At 29.8% G+C, this 14,530-nt stretch overlaps 1 long non-coding RNA gene across 3 annotated transcripts; it reads left to right on the top strand.

Moving 5' to 3' along the window:
* The first annotated feature begins 728 nt into the window (after positions 1-728).
* LOC107908325 (uncharacterized) lies at positions 729-4,217 on the top strand. Of its 3 annotated transcripts, none has more exons than XR_005910400.1 (8): positions 729-945; positions 1,290-1,397; positions 2,015-2,081; positions 2,550-2,747; positions 2,830-2,970; positions 3,168-3,284; positions 3,590-3,677; positions 3,827-4,217. It is a non-coding gene; the product is annotated as an uncharacterized lncRNA (long non-coding RNA). The 3 variants fall into 3 exon arrangements; XR_005910401.1 differs by having other exon boundaries at positions 729-1,091; positions 2,020-2,081; XR_005910399.1 differs by having other exon boundaries at positions 729-1,091.
* The last annotated feature ends 10,313 nt before the right edge of the window (positions 4,218-14,530 follow it).

Below are 14,530 nucleotides of genomic sequence, written 5' to 3'. Positions count from 1 at the left end.
GTTTAGGGTTTAGATTAATTAGTTTTTTTAATTTATATATTAAATATGTTCTTATATAATTGTAAAAGAGATAATAATAAATTTAATATATAGAAATTATGAGTATAGTTTATATTATTTATGAGATATATAATAGATAGACTTTATATATATTGAATGGTTAATTTAGGGTTTAAGGTTTATTTGAGATTTGTTAAATGATACAATTTTATACAATTAATTAATGTTTTTATATTTAAAAATATTTAATTTAAACCATTTGATATATTTGATATGGATATATAGGTAATTATTTAATTTGGATAGGACCAAATTATAAGAAAAAATATAAAAATAAAAATGAAATAAAAAACTAAAATTTATAATATTATCTAATTCTTTTAAATATTACTTAAAATTTTAATAATTCTTTATGTAAAATTTTTATGAAAGATACAATAATTGAATATAAAAATATGCGAACTTTAGCGGCGTTTTCAACAAAAAATGCCATTAGTAAGTATTAAAATTTCCCAACTTTTTAATAGGCGAATTTAAATTTTTTAGTGGCGTTTTGAGAAAAAACGCTGCAAAAGGTAGACATTACCAGCGTTTTGATAAAAAACGCCGTAAACATGCATTGTAATTTTTCAATACGGAGTCGTTTTGATAAATTTCTTAGTGGCGTTTTTTCTTAAAACCTCGCAAATATGGAAGCAAATAAAAGGTAATCAAAATCCCGCTCACTCCCAAAAAATGATTTTTGGTTACCCACTCATTACTCCCTCTTCTTCTCATCTCTATCGTTCACCCTAAATCCCCCAAATAAAAGTTTGTTTTTCTTCAACTGAAATCCCCCAAATAGAAATCGGACCGAGCAGCTTTGCATCAAGGAAGAAGAAGAGTCGGGAAAGCACAAGCAGCTAAGTTGCCCTCATGGCTTGTGAAGGCGGGTATTTTTGGCATGTAATTCAGCTACAAAATTTTTAGTATTATGGAACCATTTATGTTGGGTTGATTTATTGGGATTAACTCCCGCGCTTCACGGTGGTCGTAGGCAGGCAGGCAGTAAACAGGAAAACTTATTTTGAGTCGCGCGGTTCCCGTCAAAGGTCCTCAAGCTTTAAGCTTTTTAAGTCTTTTCCTTCTCTCGCGCAAGAATAAATAAATAAATATATTGCTACAGTATAATCGTTTTAGATGTTATGTGTAGCAGTGTTCTCTATATATAGATATTTACAGGGTTAGAGCCTTTTGCTTTTAGGTTTCAGCTTTGAATAAATGTATGACTAAAAAATCTTTACTCTCAGGAAATTGTAGTGAAACTTACAGAAGCAGCCCCGATTCTTAAGCAGCTATTGGAAGCCTTTAGCAGCATCAATGAAGGCAATTTGCTGCAGACAGTTACATATATACAGGTAAGTCATGATGCCTTATAGGTTTCTATATGTTACTGAATTTGCAGCTTGGTAATATTATTTTTGATGAACCATACAATACAACAACATCAAGTTTCAAGTATGGGATTTAGGAAAGTTATCGTTAATAAATCTGAAATAGCAGCTGATGTAGTTTATACAAATGGAGTTCAATTTAATTTATTGAATCATTGAAATTTACCTTAATCCTTTTACTTAAAATTGAATCATTGAATTTCATTTTTGATCCTATAGTTATCTGGTTGGCTTGCTTGCATTGGCATCCTATATATTTTGAGCTCAATATTCCCACTTTGCAGCACCAGCTAGTGTACTATATATTTGATTATTGACAACGAATATGATGGGTGGATGGAGATTGATTTTGCCTTATTAGCCTCGACCCTTGCTTCAAGCTCCATTATTGGGCTCTGGCTTCCAAAACTATGATTTCGTCATTCTTGATTCTTGAAGCAATGTTGTTGAAGATTCTTTGCATCCTAAAGACATTTGTTTTAGATTCTTATTTACTGATTCCTTTCTATTTAATGGATGTTTAATTATTTATGCTTGAAAACATATAACTAGTATATCTTTTAACTCTTACCGTGTGTTAGGAAAGAAGATTTGCTGTCTTGGTATCATCACTACTATCTAGCCAAACCAAAGATCATGTTACTCATGGTAACTCCCTAATCTTTTAGTTTAGTTTACAGTTATATATCAATTCAACTAATCATCTTCTTGAAGTATTAGACATTCTAGTTATAATTTGCAACAGTAGGAAATTGAGGCATCTAGTGCTTGTTTTGCTTGGGGGCCGTAAAAAGTTTTGCATCATAAATTTCTTAAGCATTATACTTTCATGACTGTTTATGATGAAAAAGTTTTCTTCAAAGTATATCATGGTTATGCTTACTTTTAATATATATTTATCATAATCTAAATTCTTATAAAATCTCAGTTAGGGATTTTTAATGTTCTCATTTCCCTTTTTCTACTGGATCTGTAAGAAGTTTTTTTCATGTTTTTATTTTTGGCGAAGAAGTTTATCATGGCTTATTCTTTTTTGTTTCAAATAGTCGATGTGAAAGGAATTGGTTTTAGTAGGATTTGGAAATTTCTGACCTCCAAATAATATTGACTGTGTAGGCAAACATCTTTCACTATGGTTATATTAGTTTGATCGAGGAACCATGCAAGTCAGTTCACTTGGCAGCAATGAGCATTGCCAAGAAGTCTGGAAGCATGCTCTCTTATGATCCAAATTTAAGATTGCCATTATGGCCATCGCCAGAGGCTGCTCGAAAAGGCATAATGAGTATATGGGATCAATAGGACATTATTAAGGTATGGTTTCTTTTTATCATGAGACTCATTTATGAAATGTCTTGCTACTGCATTCATTTGCTGCTAACCTAAGAAAATGCAGGTAAGCGAGGATGAAATTACATTCTTAACCGGAGGTGATGACCCTTATGATGATAACGTGGTGATGAAGAAGCTTTTTCATCCTAATCTTAAGCTTTTGGTTGTAACCGAGGGATCAGAGGGTTGTAGATATTACACCAAGGTATGATTATCTCTTCTTTGATTTTCTTTGAAAAAAGATTGGATGTTATGAATTTCACTAATAATTCTCACAATCCAAGTGGACTTTTTGTGGACCTATAAAATCCTCTATGGAGCCAATGCCCTCAACTAAAGATTATCCGAGTTCTAATGATGCACTGATTAAATAAGTGATATCAACCTATATATCCTCTGCAGGCATTTAAGGGCAGGGTTCCTGGCATTAAAGATAAACCTGTAGACACGACAGGTGCTGGCGATGCGTTTGTCAGTGGCTTATTGAATAGCCTAGCTTCTGATTCAAAGCTATTTCAGGTAGTTACAGTTGTTACATTGGTTAAGATACATCATTTACAGTATCTTCTTTCCTAATGGTTACTGATAAATTCCATATAACTAAACTTACCCCTGGAACATTGTTAGTGCAATTTATATGTTGTGTGTATGTGTGTATTATTATATATATTGAGTTTTTTGTTTCTTGATTGTTAAATATGAAATTAGGCATAGGGTTCAAACTTTGGCGAGGGTACTTTTAGTTGTTTGAAACTTCTTTGGTTTTACTCGACTTGCATTCTTTTTACAGTCATCAATATATTTTTTACATTTCTTCCATGCAGCATGGAGTCACAAGAAGTAATTGATGCAGAACTCTCAGCTTGTGTTCTGCAGTTGATAAATGTCACTGATAGTGGATTGCACAGTCAGGTACACTGAGCATGGTAGCTCGGTTTTGATGATATTTTTTTAATATATATATGTAGTATGATTTTAATGTTGAAATCTTCATTTTCCTTTGTATTATAATTTTATAACTGTTGCCTGGACTTGTCAAAATTGATCACCTTTGTCGTCAGGAGGATTTAGGATGTATTTCTGGGATAGTGAAAACCCAAGACTCGTCTTCACAAAATGCCAACAACCTTGTGGATGATAGACAGGATCTCTAGATTGTCGGTGCCATACGGGATAAGGATAGAAAAAGTTTAACTATTTCAATGAGAGAAGACATGAAAACATGCAGATGAGAAAACTTCCAAGCAAGTTCATCCTCATATTATGCATTTTGGTCTACTTTTTTAAACTAGTGCAATTTTCCTCACTTGTGTAGATTGCGTAATACATAAAACTATTTAAGGTTGTTTAAAGTTGTACTGACTCATGCCTACTCATTGCCATTTTGAAATGTAATTAGGAAGTTGTTCCAAAACGCACAATACAGATGGAAGAAGTCATACAAGTTTCTCATATGTATTATTTATCTTAGCTTTGATCCTAAATTTTTATTTTTACTTTAATATTTATGACAACTTGAGTTCTAACTTTTGGATTTTAATTGTGTTATTAATTTATTATTTTAAATTCTAAAACTAAATTCATTAATTTTTATATTTAGTTTTAAAGTTAAAATTTCATAGAAAATTTAATTTAAATAATATTTTTTTATTTATCCTTAAAAGTATATTTAAAGTTCAAATTTAGAAAATAAAATAGAATATAATATTTATCATAAAAATAAATATAATTTGATTAAAATAATTTTTTTAAAGGTTATATTTTTAGCGGCGTTTTTGCGAGGAGCGCCGCTAAAGGTTTTATCTATAGTAGGGTTTGTGGTAGAAGCGCCGCTAAAGGTCATGATCTTTAGCGGCATTTGTGGTGAAAGCGCCGCTAAAGATCTTGGTCTTTAGCGGCGTTTGTGGGGAAGGCGCCGCTAAAGGTCTTGGCTTTTAGCGGCGTTTGTGGGAAAAGCGCCGCTAAAGGTCTTGGTCTTTAGTGGCGTTTGCGGGAAAAGCGCCGCTAAAGACCGCTAAAGGTCTTGGTCTTTAGCGGCATTTATTTCTAAAAACGCCGCTAAAGTTAGCGACACTGCCATTAGCGGCGTTTTTTGTGGTGCTTCTAAAAGCGCCGGAAAAAAAGCGCCGCTAAAAGCCTGTTTTGGTGTAGTGAAGATAAGATTTCCTTCGATTCTATTTTACTTTGGAGGTTAGCCAGCCAAATTAAGTAATTTGATAAATATGAGATTTGGCACCAACTCCAGTATATGTCTCTTTTGAAGGATCAGTATAATGATTTCGCAGAAATTTCCAATTTTTAAACTGTCAAAAAAGTTTAGCAGTTGAAAGTCAGGATTCGGGTTGAAGAAAATTGAGGAATGGACCTCTAATTTTCCAATTCTAAAAGCGATAACTTCAAGTTGTTGATTGAAAAAGGGAGAACCATAATCTACTTTCTCATCTATTTAAAAATAGAGTATTTCTGTTTCTTTTTGAAAGTCAATCAGTGTCTGATTATGAGTGTTCATATTCAAATATTTCAATATTATAAATTCATAATCATGAATAAAATCTTAGCAGGTTGAAGCAGTCTAAAGGCAGCCTTAGTCAACGATAAAAATATGTTAAAAAAACAAGGTTGCGAAGTCACATTAACACAGGTTCAACAAAATAAGTAAAGAAAATAAAGTATTGAAATTTGAAATAAACAACCAAACAATGGAGCAATAATGACTAGAAATACTAACAAACAAGAAGCAAAAACCCTAATTAGCTAAAAGACAAAAAGTTTGAAGGGGAGTAAAAAGAATCTAAATGAGGGGAAAATGGAGAAGAAAGAGGACGAGGACTCACTAATCAGAGGAAGAACAAGAAACTGGCAAAGAAAAGAGTTAACAATGAATAGAACCGAACACAAATGAATCCAAGAAGATGATGATGACCAAGAGGGTGTGTGGTGGAAGAGCTTCGGCGACAGAGGAAGCAACAGACAAGTGGAGTAGAGGTGGTGAGCGGCAAGTAGTTAGGGATTTGTTAGGTATATGGGAGATGGGAATAAGGGCTAAGCGGAGGGGAGGACGGGCTCAAGTTAGTAAATTAGTATAAAAACTAAAAATAATAAAAAATTATTTAGTATTAAAAAATAGGGTTGGACCGAAGTAAAAAAAATTGCAACCTAAAGCTCGGCCTATTCTAAAAAATGAGTCTCGTTTTTTTATTCAAACTCATTTTTTGTATAGACCTTCAAGTCTGGTCGAATGGCTCTATCCGTGATTAGATCTACTTGCAATTTACAGAAAAGCAAAGGTGAAAGCAAATTGCTCCTTATAGGAAAAGTTAGGGTTTTCATTTTTGGACTTAGGCCCATATTGGTCGAGTAAATTTAGCCCTTCTATTTTTTAGGTTTTAAAATTTAGGTTAAGCTTAGTTAAATTTTTTTATTAAATTTATTGGTATGACATTTCGAAATAAAAAAAAATTCAATTAATAGCAATATAACTAAAACAATCACGTTGTTTTAACAAAATAATATTAATAATGTTAGATATAAATTTTGAAATCTGAAAAGTACAAGAACCTATGACGTATTTTAATCCCAAATTAAAATAAAAAATAGTTGAAATCAATGAGAAAAAAAATGAAACTTTAGGGTTTTGATTCAATTACTTACAACAAAGATACCGCAATCAGTTTGGAGAGAAAAAAGCTTTTAAAGTTTTCACCCTACTTTCAAATGGCCTTATATGGGTTTTCATTGTTAAAGAGATAGGGTTTTCGATTAGTTAGGGGAAATTGCGGAAAAGAAATTGGGGAGGAAAAATGATTTCTTGATCAGTTAAGGTTTCCTATCAGTTAGGGGATTTGGGAAAAATTTTGAGGAAATGTGATTTGGGGAAGAAAATGGACTTTCGACGTTTAAGTCAAATGTGATTTGGGGAAGAAAATGACACCGTTTAAGTCAAATTGGTATTGCAATATTTGCGGCGCTTATAAAAAACACCATTAATTGTATAACTTTTGTGGCATTTTCAGCAAAAACGCCACTAAAAAATTAAATTCCTGTAGTGAAACGGCGCCGTTTTGAAAATTTTTAATACATAATTGCGGCGTTTTTGGTCCAAGCCCGCTATTGCTTACCTTTTGCGGCATTTTTCTCATAAACGCCGCTAATGATTGACTTTTTTTACAATTTTTTATTTAATTATTATATAATTCATATCAATTTTAAATAAATAATTTTTGAAAATTTAAGTAATATTTAAAAGAATTAGATAAATTTTAAAAATTTTATATAGTTTTTTATGTAAGAAAACAAAAACAAAATATGAAAAAAAAAGCTTTAAAAACTATAATGATAATTTTAATATATTAAAATTCATATTATCTCTTTTACAATTATATAATAAATTATTTAATATATAAATTAAAAAACTTAATCAGTCATATACCCAAAACACTTTAAAATTATTTTAAATAATAGTATTTTAATTTTTTTATTTTTAACATATATTTTTCTATGTCTTTATTTTCAAATTTTTTCTACGTGTCATTAATTTTTTTTGAAGATTTTAAATATTAAATTAAAAATAAGTTGTATTTTAATTAATACATAGAAACTAGTTAAATAATAAATAGAAGAGGATGAAAGAGTGCATGAGTTGTCGAAAAGAATACATGATGGCCACTTGGATGATGGGTGAGAATACAAGGAGCAAACTGGTGCTGTTTTGTTTAAAATCAGACCCTAAACACTAAACATAAACCCTAAGCCCCTAAATCATAAACTTTAAACCCTAAGCCCCTAACCCCTAAACCATAACCACTAAACCATAAATCCTAAACACTAAACCATAAACCATAAACCTACACCCTAAATCGTAAACACTAAACTCTTAACACTAAATCATAAACCTTAAACCTTAAACCTCAAAATATAAACCTATTCCCTAAACCCTAAATATATATTACAAGGGACAAAAGTAATTAAAAAAGAATCTTATTGCTTACCTAAACCCTAAAATAAATTGATTTTTTGTCATTTTATCAAAAATCCTAACCCTTAAACCCTAATAGCCTAACCCCTAAAATCATGAATAGTACTAAGACCCTAACTATAAAACCATAAACCATAAACTCTAAACCATAAACCCTAAACTCAAAACTCTAATCCCAAAATAATAAACATTATATCATAAACCCTAAAACCCTAAACCATAAACATTAAACCTTAAATAATAAACCCTAAACCCTAAAATAAAATGATTTTTTTGTGGCATTTTTGATAAAAATGACGCTAATGCCACTAAAGCTCGAGAACAAACGAGGTCGTTTTCTCAACTTTTTTACGGTGTTTTACAAAAAGCGCCACTAATGCTCGATCTATAGCGGCATTTTTCAACAAGCGCCGCTAATTCTCAATCTATTTCGACGTTTTTTAAAAAAGCACAGCTAATGCCACTAAAGCTCAACAACAAACGACGTCGTTTTGCTCAACTTTTTTGTGGCATTTTTTCGAAAAGTGCCGCTAATGCTCGATCTATAGAGGCGTTTTTCAACAAAGTGCCGCTAATTCTCGATTTATTGCAGCATTTTTTAAAAAGCACTGCTAATGCCACTAAAGCTCAACAACAAACGATGTCATTTTGCTCAACTTTTTTGCGGCATTTTCCAAAAAGTGCCGCTAATGCTCGATCTATAGTGGCGTTTTTTAAATATCGTCGCTAATGCTCGATCTATTGCTGCGATTTTTAAAAAGCGCCGCTAATGCCACTAAAGCTCACTTGTTTTGCTCAACTTTTTTGCGGTGTTTTCCAAAAAGTGTCGCTAATGCTCAATCTATAGCGGCATTTTTTGAAAAGCGCTGCTAATGCTCGATCTATAGTGGCGTTTTTCAAAAAGCGCAGCTAATGCTCAACCTATAGCGACGTTTGTTTTAGAAACGCCGCTAATGCTTGACCTTTTGCAACGTTTTTGTCATAAACGCCGTTATAGTTCTAACCTTTTGCGGCGTTTTCATACTAGCACCAGTAATGTACAACTTTTGCGGCGTTTTTGGTTCAAACGCCGCTATAAACGCCGCTAAAAACCTGTTTTGCTGTAGTGAACTTTTTTTATAATCATTTTAATAAATAAATTTCATGTTAGAAATAAAGAAAAAAGTATACTAATTTTTTAAATTTTGTATGTATATTTTTAAAAAATTCTTATGTATTTTGTTGTAAATGAACTTTCGAATTATTTTTTTTACTTTTTGAAAGGTTTTTTTTAATTTTTAATTTTTAATTTTTAGGAATCACTATTGGAAATTAAGCTTTAAGTGGCGTTTGGATCGAAAACGCTGCAAAGGTTATACATGTAACACCCCTAACCCATATCCATCGCCAGAATAGGGTTATAGGGCATTACCGGAGTTTACAAATTAATTTACAAACATTTCATTATTTCATCAGGCATTCATATTTATAACCAATCAAAATCAAAACATTAATGAGCTAACGTTGGCCAATTTAACTTATTCATGCCATTATAGCCAGAATCAAATCATCCAAAATTACCGATAGAACCAATGGATAATGTGATATATCTCCGACAAGCTTTCAATCCAATCGATTTTCCGATAATCATTTCAATGCATCTAATAATTATACATATTACCAATAATAATTCAATTCCAATAATAAAATACATATTTATATAATATTCATCACCAAATAACATTCACTTTAATTAAAATTATACAAAATATAGTTCATACGAACTTACCAGGCTAAATTGCAGAAATACCAAAATTCAGGGACATTTTGGTAATTTTTTATTTTCCTCGAATTTCCACCCAATCTTGATCTAAATTAATATTTAATTCAATTTATTAATTTAAATGATAAAAAAATTCATTTCATGCAATTTGGTCACTTTTTGACATTTTTACAAAAAAATTTTACTTTTATTCAATTTAGTCCCTGAACCTAAAACATGCAAATCAGCCATTTTTAATGAAAACTAATGCTAGTTGAATAATCATATGTTTTCCTCCTCCTCCTCTCCATTCCACACCCTTAAATGTATATAACATGCTTATATGTAACATTATCTATAATTTTATTATTTACTTATTTGTTCATTCAAAGCTGTCCACTTGAGTCATAGTCACAAAATTATTTATATCTTGAGCTAAGTAACTCTAAATTGAGATACGTTAATTTTATATGAAACTAGACTCACATATATTCTTACTATAAATTTTTTATAATTTTTGGTTTAACCAATAAGTACAGTTTATTCTCTAAATTCATCCCTATTCTGCTGTCTAACAGTTTTGACCCTTCTTTACTAAAAATTAATTATCTCCTCTTACAGAATTCAGATAGTGTTCTCGTCTATTTATATTGAAAATAGACTCATTAAATATTTTAAGCATATAAATTTAAGCCCCTAATCATTTTTATCAAATTTTTGATGATTTTCCAAAGTCAGAACAGGGGAACCTGAAATCATTCTGACTTTATCTCACAAAATTTATTATAACTCATGATTTAAAATTACATTACTTACAATGTTTATTCTATGAGAAACTAGACTTAATAATATTTAATTTCCTATTTTTTTCATTCTCTAATTCAATTTCTATGATTTATGGTGATTTTTTAAAGTTAACCTACCGCTGCTATCCAAAATTATTTTAGTGCAAGATGTTGATAATCAAATTTATAATACCCTCCTTTCCTTTCTTTACAATATTTTCTATCAATTCCTCCTGTTTCCCTTCACTAACGTATCAAGAACATAGAACCTTATATAATAAAACCCTACATTAACATCAATTTCATACTTTTTCAATAATATCAAACTCAAAAATATATTGAAATCTTGATGTTCTTACCTTGCTCTATTGATTTCAATCTTTAACTTGATTTTATCTCTCCTACAGCCTCTATTTCTTGAATCTAACTTGATATTCTAGCTTCCCATGGTATCCTTATCAATTTTCTCTCTTGGTGGCTATGGAAATTTCTTTGATTTCTAAGTGAAAATAGTGAATTTTTAGTGAGAGGACCAAATTGTAAAGAAAAGAAAGTTTCTTTATTTCTTTTCTCTTCATACGTTGGAATGCATAAGAGAAGATGATGATTCTTCATCTTTTCTTCCATATATATAGTAAATAAAATAATAATAAAATGATAAAATATCATTTAAAAATTAAATTAAAATATTAATAAACTAATATTTATTTAATCTAAAATATCTCCAACATCATCATTATTTTATAGATTTCTCTTTCTTCTAATTGACCATTTTCCCTTTAGATCTTTTAAAATTCCATCCTTGAGTCATCACTTAATTTGGTAAAATTACAATTTAGTCCCTCATAATTCTTCATCTATTCAATTTGGTCCCAATTCATCCATTTTCCTTAGTTTTTAGATTATTCTACACTATTGGTCCTTCAAAATTTTCATATTTACACTTTAACCCCTCAAATTTTGAGCATTTACTCTTGGGTAACAAAATTTTTCTCACTTTTGCAATTTAATCCTTTCTTTAATTAATATGTCATAATATACTCCCCAATGTTGTCATAACTCAAAAGTCTCCTTTATGTCACTTTATTTCCTTACTATATCAAAGATAATATCTTACTGTAAAAATTTTTGGGGTATTACAATACATTAGTGGTGCTAACTGAAAAACGCTGCAATAAGTAAAGCAATAGCGGTGTTTATGAGAAGAATGCCGCAAAAGGTTAGAACTATAGCAACATTTTTCTCATAAACACCGCAAAAGGTAAGCAATAGCTTTTTTTATAAATGTCGCGAATGTTTATTAAATTTTATTGAAACAGCGCTGTTTTGATAGCCCCGAAATCCCTTAATTTTTTCCCCAAATCAGTTCCTCTCCCCGAAATCCCTAATTTTCCCCCCAATTCCCTTACTTTTTTCCCCAACATCTTTTCCCCAAATCAGTTCCCCTCCCTGAAATCCCTAACTTTCCCCAACATCTGCTACATCGCCGTCGACAGTCCTCTACTGCATCGCCGTGTAAGTTTTTATGTTTTTCATTTTGTTTTCTTGTTAATTTATTTTCTCATCTTTCAAATCCTAACCCTTTTCTCTTCTGTATAAATTCTTCACCCGAAACAGGAACCAAAAATTTCTTATCGCTGTTCTCTTCGCTGAAACCAAAAAATTATGGTAATTTTTCATTTCATTCTATATTTTTTATATATTTTTTTAATTTCGAATAATGTTATCGGGTTGTTGAATTTTACGAGTTGGGACTGTAAATTTTTAGGGTTTTTTTGAGTTATTTTTTGAAGTATAATTGATTATGACCGATAAGTCCCTTTGCTTGTGCCTCTTTCGTTAATGATTTTTTAAAATCTGTCTTAGTTCTTAATTCTTGTTTCATGCTTTTTAAAAAAAAAAAATTAGTTGCTTTATTTGAAGGTCTGAGCTTTAAGCAAATCACTGCAGTTATTGTTGAATAGGCAAACGAAATTGTCTATTTTTGTGGGTTCCCGGGTTATGCACGTGAAATGTTTGACAAAATGACACTAAGGAAATTTGGGTTTCTTTGAATGAGGGGGAAAACGGTGATTCAGTGACTACATGGGGGTGAAGATTACATTAGGGTTGATTATGGAAGTAACTGATTTTTTACTAGTTTAGTGAAGTATGCCATTGATGTTGGACTATCCTTCCTTCTGATAATGCCAAATGATGATGTTCATAGTTTATTCTAATTAAAAAAGCAATGCACTTTGATGCTTAGACATTTATAATCTTTGTTGAAATTTTATTAATCTCATACATTTTGGCTAGAGAAGTAGGTTCAACTGTTTTCTTTATCTCCCTGTTTTTCAGCTGGTGTTCCATGCACCATACTTCCTTTTGAAGAATGAAAACTGAAGCTTTTTCTTTCCATCTGAAATTTGTTCATTTTGTTATTTTATTTTATTTTTTATTTTACATTTCAAGCTTCATAAAGTTGGCACAAGTGCTGACTGACGATTGCTGGAGCTATTTGAATGTTGCCCAATCTTCATTTCTTACTTCTAATGCTATAACTGTTTCCACTGAATTTTGATGCCTTCTCTTATTGCTCTCTTTTTTACACTATTTTCATTTGGGAAAAAGAAAAAGAAAAAGAAAACAAATCGGATAAGAAATTTAAGAATGCCCAACTCATGGACAGCCAGACAGCAAAATCTGCCTTCATTCATCTTTTCCATTTTATTTTATTTAAGTATGTTCTAAAAAATAATATAAATAATATATTTTATTTACTGAGAATGCATCAAATAATGAAAATTGAATAAAAAAATGCAAGTAATACTTCTTTAACTATATTTTTAACTGAAATAAATCACAAGTTTTAACAATATATGTTTTAAAATTGCATATAATTAATCGTTGCTTTTTCCATGTTATGTGAATCTATTTAATGAGATTTATAGATATATAAGTTTCAATTAGCTATGGTTTAATTTCACATTTTTCAACAATTAAAACAATGTTGAGTAGATTGTTAGGTGTTTCTTTTCAAATATAGCATATAACTTTATATCATATTTATAAAAGTAAAATAACAAAAAACTTATTTACTAAATATTGGATATTTCCAATGCATTTTAAATAGTGAATTTCTCGTACACATTTTACCTATTTTTTTTAAAAAATTGTGAGATGAATTAACTAGACCTATAGTAAAATAACTTTTATTGAGAAAATAGTACAAAATTAAATAATTGTGTTAATTAATTTTGACTATATCGGTGGGACATTTTCTTTAAAAGAGAACATTTTTTTTATTTTTAAATTAAATTAAATCCTTATAATATGAGTCTTATTTTAAAATTTTGATCATCTGACTCATTAAATTAATTAGCTGTAAATCAAAATAATCTTTTAATTAAATATAAAAATGTGTTAGATCAATTATTGATTTTATTAATTTAAAAAAAATAATTTAATTTAAAATGTAGGTGTAAAATAAAAGACTTAATTTCACTATGCATTCACCAAATTGCAAATTTGCATATGCATCTAACTGCTTGGGATTTAATGAATTTAAATAACATGAATTAATACATATTAATGTAAATTTATCTTATCATTTATTTATTATGTTTTTTTTATTGAAATAGTGAATTGGATCCCTACAAAAGAAGTATTTGATAGGCTCATTTGAATTGCCTAATCAAACAACTCCATTTTAAGCTCTACTTAACATAATTTGTAAGTACCTCGTATTACTTACATGTTTTAATTTAATACAACATTTTTTTGAGATAAATCCATGTTAGTGATTTGAATTAAGGCATAATATCTTACATATCTCATTGTGATATTACTATCATGAAGATAATTAGTTTGGATACGTTTCTTTTATATTAGGTTAATTTAATAAAGAAATTTTAAATTTTTATTAATGTTAATTTATTCAACTTAACAAACGAATATAAATAAACAAAGATCCAACTCATAAACTATTTATTTACAGCCTTAAATTTACGGAATAAAAAATTAAGATTAATTAATCATATTATAAACATTAAGATATAAATTTGAGCATAATATAAAAATTACAATTGAAATTTGACTTATATCTATTTAGGTCACTTAAGTAACCATATTATAAACATGAATTAAATCTATTTAGAACACTTAAGTAACCGTAGTTTATTGTCAACTTTAGACTTCAAGAACTACGAAATGTATAAGAGTTGGATGGATTTGTCAATGGTAAGCAACGATTATCGAAATGGAGTACAAAATTTTCTAAATT

Source organism: Gossypium hirsutum, chromosome D02 (genome assembly GCF_007990345.1).
Source record: "Gossypium hirsutum isolate 1008001.06 chromosome D02, Gossypium_hirsutum_v2.1, whole genome shotgun sequence".
Classification (NCBI taxonomy): Eukaryota; Viridiplantae; Streptophyta; class Magnoliopsida; order Malvales; family Malvaceae; genus Gossypium; species Gossypium hirsutum.
Note: the sequence above shows the minus strand (reverse complement) of the source record. Positions and strands in the feature narration are given on the sequence as shown.